This window comes from Sciurus carolinensis, chromosome 3, assembly GCF_902686445.1.
Source record: "Sciurus carolinensis chromosome 3, mSciCar1.2, whole genome shotgun sequence".
Classification (NCBI taxonomy): Eukaryota; Metazoa; Chordata; class Mammalia; order Rodentia; family Sciuridae; genus Sciurus; species Sciurus carolinensis.
Window position 1 is genome coordinate 176,540,547 of NC_062215.1, and position 7,221 is coordinate 176,547,767.

Genomic DNA, 7,221 nt, shown 5'->3' on the forward strand with positions numbered 1-7,221 from the left:
AGGTTTTCACTAACATTCTTTATCTGTTCTAGGATCTAGTTTGTGATACTTTTAGTGCAGTTAGGGCATAACTTTTACTGTAACCATTCAGTATTCTCAAAGACACATTCACGCAGACTGACACACAGGGCCAGCAGGCCTTCCCTCCCCCACCTGTCCCAAAAAGCCACTTTCTAAGCAAATAGATGAATACACAAATGCAAAAAGTTGTGCTTCAAGCGTGGATTGCTGGTGTGCAAAAGTCAGGAGTCATTCTGGAGCTCAAGAGGGTGGCCCCAGATCGGTTACCCCAGAGTTCCAGGCTTTTAACATGTTGTGAGGTAGGAAGTGGGACAGGCCAACTTGGAGTCCAGCCAATTCTTGGGATGTGCATGGGCCGGCGTGAGCCAGACCCCAGCTGGAGACTGGGGAACCAGCCCTTGTCAACATCCCAGCTGTTGGACAGACAAGCAGAACCCAACACAGCAGGATTCAGGGAAGCCAGGCACTCCTTCAGCTCAGGCCAGGGAGAACTGAGCTCCAGGTGTGGAGCCCTGTGGCCCTGGTTCTTGCAGACATTTGACTGAGGCTCCTACGGCCGGCCTCCCCGCTGAGCAACTAGCCTGTGCGACCGTCTCTTTGGACACCATCTTTAATATCACCTCCTGATATGGCCTTGGGCTGGGGTGGAGCCACTGAGGAGGGGAAGTTGCAGGGAGGGGGGATCCGAAAGCTAGAACATCTGCCACTAGGGAGGCAAGCCAAGGCCCTGAGGAAGCCCATGTGGTCAGCGGAATCATGGCCTTCCTAAAGGTGTCCCTCTCCTGATCCCTGGAAGCTGTGAATGCTTCCTCACTTGGCAAAAGGGACTTCGCAGACAAGACGTCCTTACCTTTGAGATGGGAGATTATCCTGAAGGGGATCACGTGGACGCATAATCACAAGTGTCCTTATGAGAGGCAGTGGTGACTGGAGAGGGAGGTCATGTGACCCCAAAGCCACATGCTGTGCTGCTGGCTTTGATGAAGACAGGGAATGCAGCCCCAGCAGCGGGAAGGCAGAAGGGATTCTGCCCCCGCCTCTGCCAGGACCTGGAAGCTGCTCCCACTGACTCCAGCCCGGGACACTGACTTTGGAGCCTGCCCTCGGAACTCTAAGAGAAGAAACATGCGTTCTCTTAAGCCACCCCGTTTATCAGGCATGTGAGGACGGGGGTACACTAGCCAACGAGAAGTCAGCACAGAAAATGAAAAAGCTATCAGTCATCTTTTAGTGGGGCCTGCCACAGCCACGTCAGTCTGCTTCCTCCCGGAAGAATTCTGACCTTGCCAAAGCCAGGCACACGTGTGTGCACAGGTGCAGACACGCGAGCACACACATGCATGCCGACACACACACACACATGCCTTAACGTACACGTGTGCATGTAGAGGCTCAGCTCTGGCCTCTCCTCTCAGGGACAGCTCTTCATGTCTGTTCTTCCTAAAGGAACCTCCTGGCTGGGACTCATTCCAGCCCCTCCCCCAAATGGCCTGTAGTTCCTTCTAATGGAGACGCTCCGGTGTCTTCCTGGAAGACTTCCCTGGAGGCCTGGGAAGAGTGTTAGCTAAGGGACTGAAGCCAAGAAGGCCCCAGCTGAAGACAAGTGAGGCTCAGGTGAGGAGAGAGAGGACTTAGCAGGTCCCCAGAGCTGTCACCTGGGATGTCACACAGCCTGGCCCTACTGGAATGGAGGCAGTGTGGTCTACTAAACCCAGTGGTGCTGATAAGGAGGATCTGATCCTCCCACAGCAGCTGAGACCAAGGCATCAGCATACTGGCCATAAAGACTAATCTAAACCTGTTGGTTCTTAGAGTTAAGGTCATAACAGCAAGTCAAGAAATCTCAGCCCTTTAGAGATGGACGTGACCTTAAAGTATATAAAGTCTGACCTACTCAATTGGCAGGTGGGTGAAAAGGTGTCCCATTGGGTCCAGTGACTTCCTCCATCTCACACAGCTAGTTAGAGGCAGGGTCAGGAGACCAACTGGATTTTCTGATCCCAGATCCACATTCCCACATCTGTTCCAGAAGACTCCCTCATCCCTATTGGAACATCCATGAAGCACACAGGGTCTCTGGGTCTGGGAAGTGGAGTCCTGCTTTGCCTGTTCATAGCTGTGCCCAGAGCCACTGGAGGCCCTATCACTGTCCTCACCAGAGGAGTGGGACAATGTTGGCTCAGTCTGTCAGCCCTTCGGTGCAGAATTGCCAGAGTATGAAGAGCTGAGAAACAGATTCACCCTTTCTTGTCGACAGCCTGAGAAGGCAGCGACTCCCCAAGAGCCAAAAAGAGCCAGGGAGCTCAGAGCCCCTGTGCTGCATCGTGAGGATTCAGGGCCGCGACCACACGGCCATCCACATCTCATCCCCAAAGAGTGAAGAGGAGAGGAAGGCCTCCAGGATTTAAATGTGCTGCTCAAGAAGAGGTGAGAAAGCTGACTGTACTTTTGGCAAGGTACTACTTTTTCAAACTCCGATTTTGTACTGCTTTTAGCAGAATGTTTCAAAGTAATAGATGCCAAACATTTGGAGATGTGAAGAACCAGGGAAAAAAATCACCCAGAATCCCACTAACCACATTTTCTTCTGGTCTTTTATCTGTGAATTTTCCTTTTCCTCCCAAACTAAGATCATGCTCTGAAATTGAGGTAGGATCCTGCTTTCTCCCTGGCCCCACACACCTGACATTACATGGTCAGCACTTCCTCCCAGTTATTGCCACCAAAAGGTGATGTGCCAGAGACACGCCATGGACTACCTCACTGCTGTTTCAGTGTTGGGAGCCGAAGTCACCACCACTTTTTTCTGTTATAAATAACACTGAGATGAACATCTTTGTGAGTAAATCTTGGTCCTTATTTGGGATTATTTCTGTTACTGGAATCCTTTTAAAAGGTATTAAAGAACCAAAGATAAAACACTTGAAATCTGCCAAAATGTGTTATTTGTAAATACAGAGCACAAACTTCAATTGTGAGTTAAAGTAACCTGAAGTGACTTTCTTCTTTAAGCCACTTTTTTTTTTTTTTTTGGCGGTGCTAGGGATTGATCTCAGAACCTCACAAGTGATAGGCACTTTACAAATGAGCCGCATTCCCACACCATCTGTTTGATACTTTTAAACACCTGAACTCCAGAAATATGAAGTCATGCATTTGCTCTTTAATTCATAAATTGTGGTCCCTGCTTTCTCCCAGATGTGGTTTTAGAGTCTAGAGAAAAGGGCAGAAGTGAACAAACAGAGAAAGTTCTAGAATCACGGTCAGAAGGGCCCTGGGTATTACCTGGCCTAACTTTGTTCTTCTGAACACAGAGGCCTGAGGAGGCTGGTGTCACCTTGCTCAAAGTCACACCCTCTAGAGGGCCCTTTAGACCCCTCCCCAACTCCACCCTGGACCAGAAGCTCAAAGGTCCCAGTCCCAACGCCATCTCTTCCTGCACCTGATGGTTACGCAGTCCAGCTCTCCCCAGTGCCTGAGGAGGCTCGGGTCAGGAGGAGCCCAGGAAGATGTTGTTACCTGCGCCACGTGACACCCACGTGGGGATTTTCTCTTCTTTTTTGAACTTCCAGTGACATTCCAAGTGTGGTCTTATAGTAGAAGGGCCACTTGGTTTTCCATGAGAACCTAAACTCCAATGTGCTAAGGACTTGACTTTTCGCTCCATCCGTCCAGCCGGAAGTCATCTATTGAACTCCCACGTTCTGCACATGCTGAGGGGAAGAGGCAGAAGCGGCGTCTGAGAGGCTGCCCTGCACCGGGCCTGCCCTAGGCCCTCTGCAAGTGCTCCCCACTTGATCCTCTTAGCGACTGGATGAGACCGGCTACTATGGTCACCCCCATTTCACAGAGCGAGTCACTGAGGCACAGAAAGACCTGTTGCCACCATCCCACAGGGGAGGGTGCTCCGGGAGGCCAGGCTCAGTCCACCCTTTCCTCACCTGGCCAAGGAGGAGAGTGACAAGCTGTGACGGGGGGCTAAGACCCTGGACGAGTCTCAGGGCACAGGGCAACAAGTGCACACAGGAGCCCCAGGAGGGCAGGGGTCTCCCTGCTGCACCTCTGGGACAGGCTCCCGGCCGCCGTCTGTGGAACATGTGGACAAGAAGATGCACACGGGGTGCTGGCTGAGTGGTACTGGGTGCGAGGGAGTGTTGGGGTGGGGATCAGGAAGTCAGCAAGGTGCCCGGCTAGAGGAGCGGCCGTGACCCGCCCAGAGCCAGCATCTCATCCTTGGTTGGCGCAGCACCGCGGGATTGAACCCTGCCACGTGGCTCTCAGGGTTGCATTTTAGAAAGAGAGCCCGGGTGGGTGTGCAGGACAGTCCCATGCAGGCGGGTTAGTGCCCAAGGAGGACAGGCCAGGGGAGGCCTCTTGAAATAGCCCAGGGACAAGTGACGCCAGGGCAGGACGGAGGCAGGGCTGCCTCGGAGGAAGAGGATTCCAAGGCCTTCGAGAACCGCATGATCCATCGGGTGTGGGTGGTGAGAGAGGGGGTGGGGATGAGGATGTCACCTCTTTCTGGCGCAGGAGAAGTCAGTTTGGTGGCAGTGCTCTGGATGGGCGATGCATGTGAAGGAACAGGTTTTTGATGTAAAGATGGAAAAATGAGTAGGGTGTAAGTTCCCAGAGGATTATCCACACAGGCAGCAGGAAGTGTGGCTGGGAGCCCGGGAACGAGGTTAGGGCTGGAACACAGATTTGGAAGCCTCCGGTGGGGAAGAGGGCCTGGAAGGGTTTGGACTAGACCAAGGATAAGGCTGAGAACAAAAGCCAGGAGGTACCTGGATGAGAGGCTGGGGGAGAGACGGTCGGGGAGGAGGGCGGAGGACTTGGGGGAAGAGCAAAACTGGGCGGGAGAGCGAGGCCTGCAGGGTCACCTGCTGAGGTCAGTGAGATGAGGACCAAGAGGGGTGGGGAAGGTTTCATGAGGGCCACGGGAGTCTGTCACAGGAGGTGATGACACTGTGACACTGAGTGAGGACAACTTCCTCTGAAGATCGTCAGTCAAGTGCAGAGGACCCATTGGCGAGGTCCAGGCTCCACCTGGAGACTCCTATTTAACTGCTCTGGGATGAGGCCTGAAGATTCATAGCCAAGGCTGCGGACCTCAGGCAGGAAGCCTTTTTAATTCTCATTCTTGTAAGATGGAAAAACCTTAGGCTGATTCTAGAGTGAGGAAAAGGAGTGGGTGGGGAAGAGAGGAACAAAGTCCAGGAGTGAGGGGCAGCTCTGGAAGCTGGTCCCAGCAGGTGGCAAGAGTACCCTGGAGGAACAGGGAACACTGGGGAGGAGGCAGACTCGGCTGCAGGGGAAGGTGACCCGGAGGACCCATCCATTCGTGGGCAGGAAAGTCAGAGGTTTGAATTTATTGTTCTTTTTCTTTCTTTCTCTTTTTTTTTTTTTTTCCTTTCTGGTACTGGGGATTGAACCCATGGGCACTCTACCACTGAGTTACATCCCCAGCCCTTTTTATTTTTTAACTTTGGGACGGGACCCCACTAAGTTGCCCAGGCTGACCTTGAACTTGCAATCCTCCTGCCTCAGCCTGGAGTTACAGGTGTGTTCCACTCACCTGGCTTAGAGGTTTGAACTTTTTATGGCTTCTAGAAGTGAGTTGGACTGAGGAGCATGGGGAGATGCGGTAAGGAAACCTTCATGTGGCAGCCATTGGAGACAAGGGACATCTCTGGCCACCATGCTGGAAGCAAGGGTTGTGCTGGGACTGAACTTGGGAGGGGTGTTTCTCTGGAACAGTTCCCAGTCCCTTCGGGAGGAGAGTCTGGCTGGAGTTTCTCAGGGCAGGTGTGGCAGGAGAGAAGGGGCTGGGGGACCTGGAGGGCCCTCTGGCAGTGTGGCCACTGAGCCTATGGAAGTGAGACCAGAAGAACGAGGTGGAGGGGCAGACGCTGGGCTGGCAGAGGTGAGGACTGTGGTCAGGGAGGAGGGGTGAGACTCAGGCTGAGATTTGGGTTGCAAACCAGGTTCACAGCTATCGTGGGCAGAGCTGGCGGAAGATGCTAGAACCAGGCACTGAGTAGGAAGGGCTCCACGGCTCCCAGGAGTAGGATGGAATAAGGAAAGAAGCAGACGGGATTGACTGAGAGCCTCTGAGGAACTTGAACGCCAACCTTGCCCCACAGGCAAGGAACCTTGGAAAGGTGCTTTAGTCAGCCTTCATCACTGTGACCAAACACCTGACAAGAAGAACTCGGAGGAGGGAAAGTTTATTTGGGACTCACAGTTTCAGAGATTTCAGTCAATAGGTGGCCAACTCCATTGCTCTGAGCCCAAGGTTAGGGAGAACATCATGGCGGGTGGGCCCAGTGGAGAACAGCTCCTCAGCTCATGGCAGCATCAGGGAGCAGAGAGAGAGAGGAAGGGTCCATAGAGTAGATGCACCCTTCCAGGGCATGCCCCCAGTGACCATCTCCTGCAGCCACTCTCTGCCTGCCTGCAGTCCATTAAAAGTAGGGTGGACTAATGAGGTTACAGCTCTCACAACCCAATCATTTTATCTGCTGCACTAACACAGGAGCTTTGGGGGGACACCTCATATCTAAGCCATAACAGAAGGTGTTCATCAGGGAGTGACATGACCAAGACAAGTTTGGGGGGAGGTGAAGCTGGAAGTTCTTTTCAGTCTAGATTTTGTAAAATCTGACCCTGAGAAAAACCAGGAGAGGGGTGACAGCTATGGTCACCAAGTTACGACACTGGGTAGGTAGAATATTACAGGCCAGTCTGACTTCACATGCTATGTGTGGGCTTAGCACAATGAAGATACAGACCACAGAGAGGCCAGCAGGTTAGCCCCTTCATACTCAGCACGAAACAAACCCAGCCAGCGTTCTAGAAAATGAATGTATACATTTTTTAAAAATTCAAATCATATCATAAATCCAAGAGGAGAGCTCATTCTTTGAGTGAATACTGTGATGAAAGACAATCTTTTTGAAACACAAGTCACCAAGACCCTTTTTTTTTTTTAAATTGGTTTCATCAGTAGTCAGCTTTCCTTTACTGTGACAAAATACCAGATAATCAACTCTGAAGGAAAGGTTTATGTGGGCACATGGTCACTCAGCCCTGGTACTCTAGGGCTGTGGTGGCACAGTACGTCATGGTGGGAGTATATGGCAGAGGAGCTGCTCACCTCATGGTGGCCAGGAATCAAAGAGAGACAGGAGGAAGCCAGGG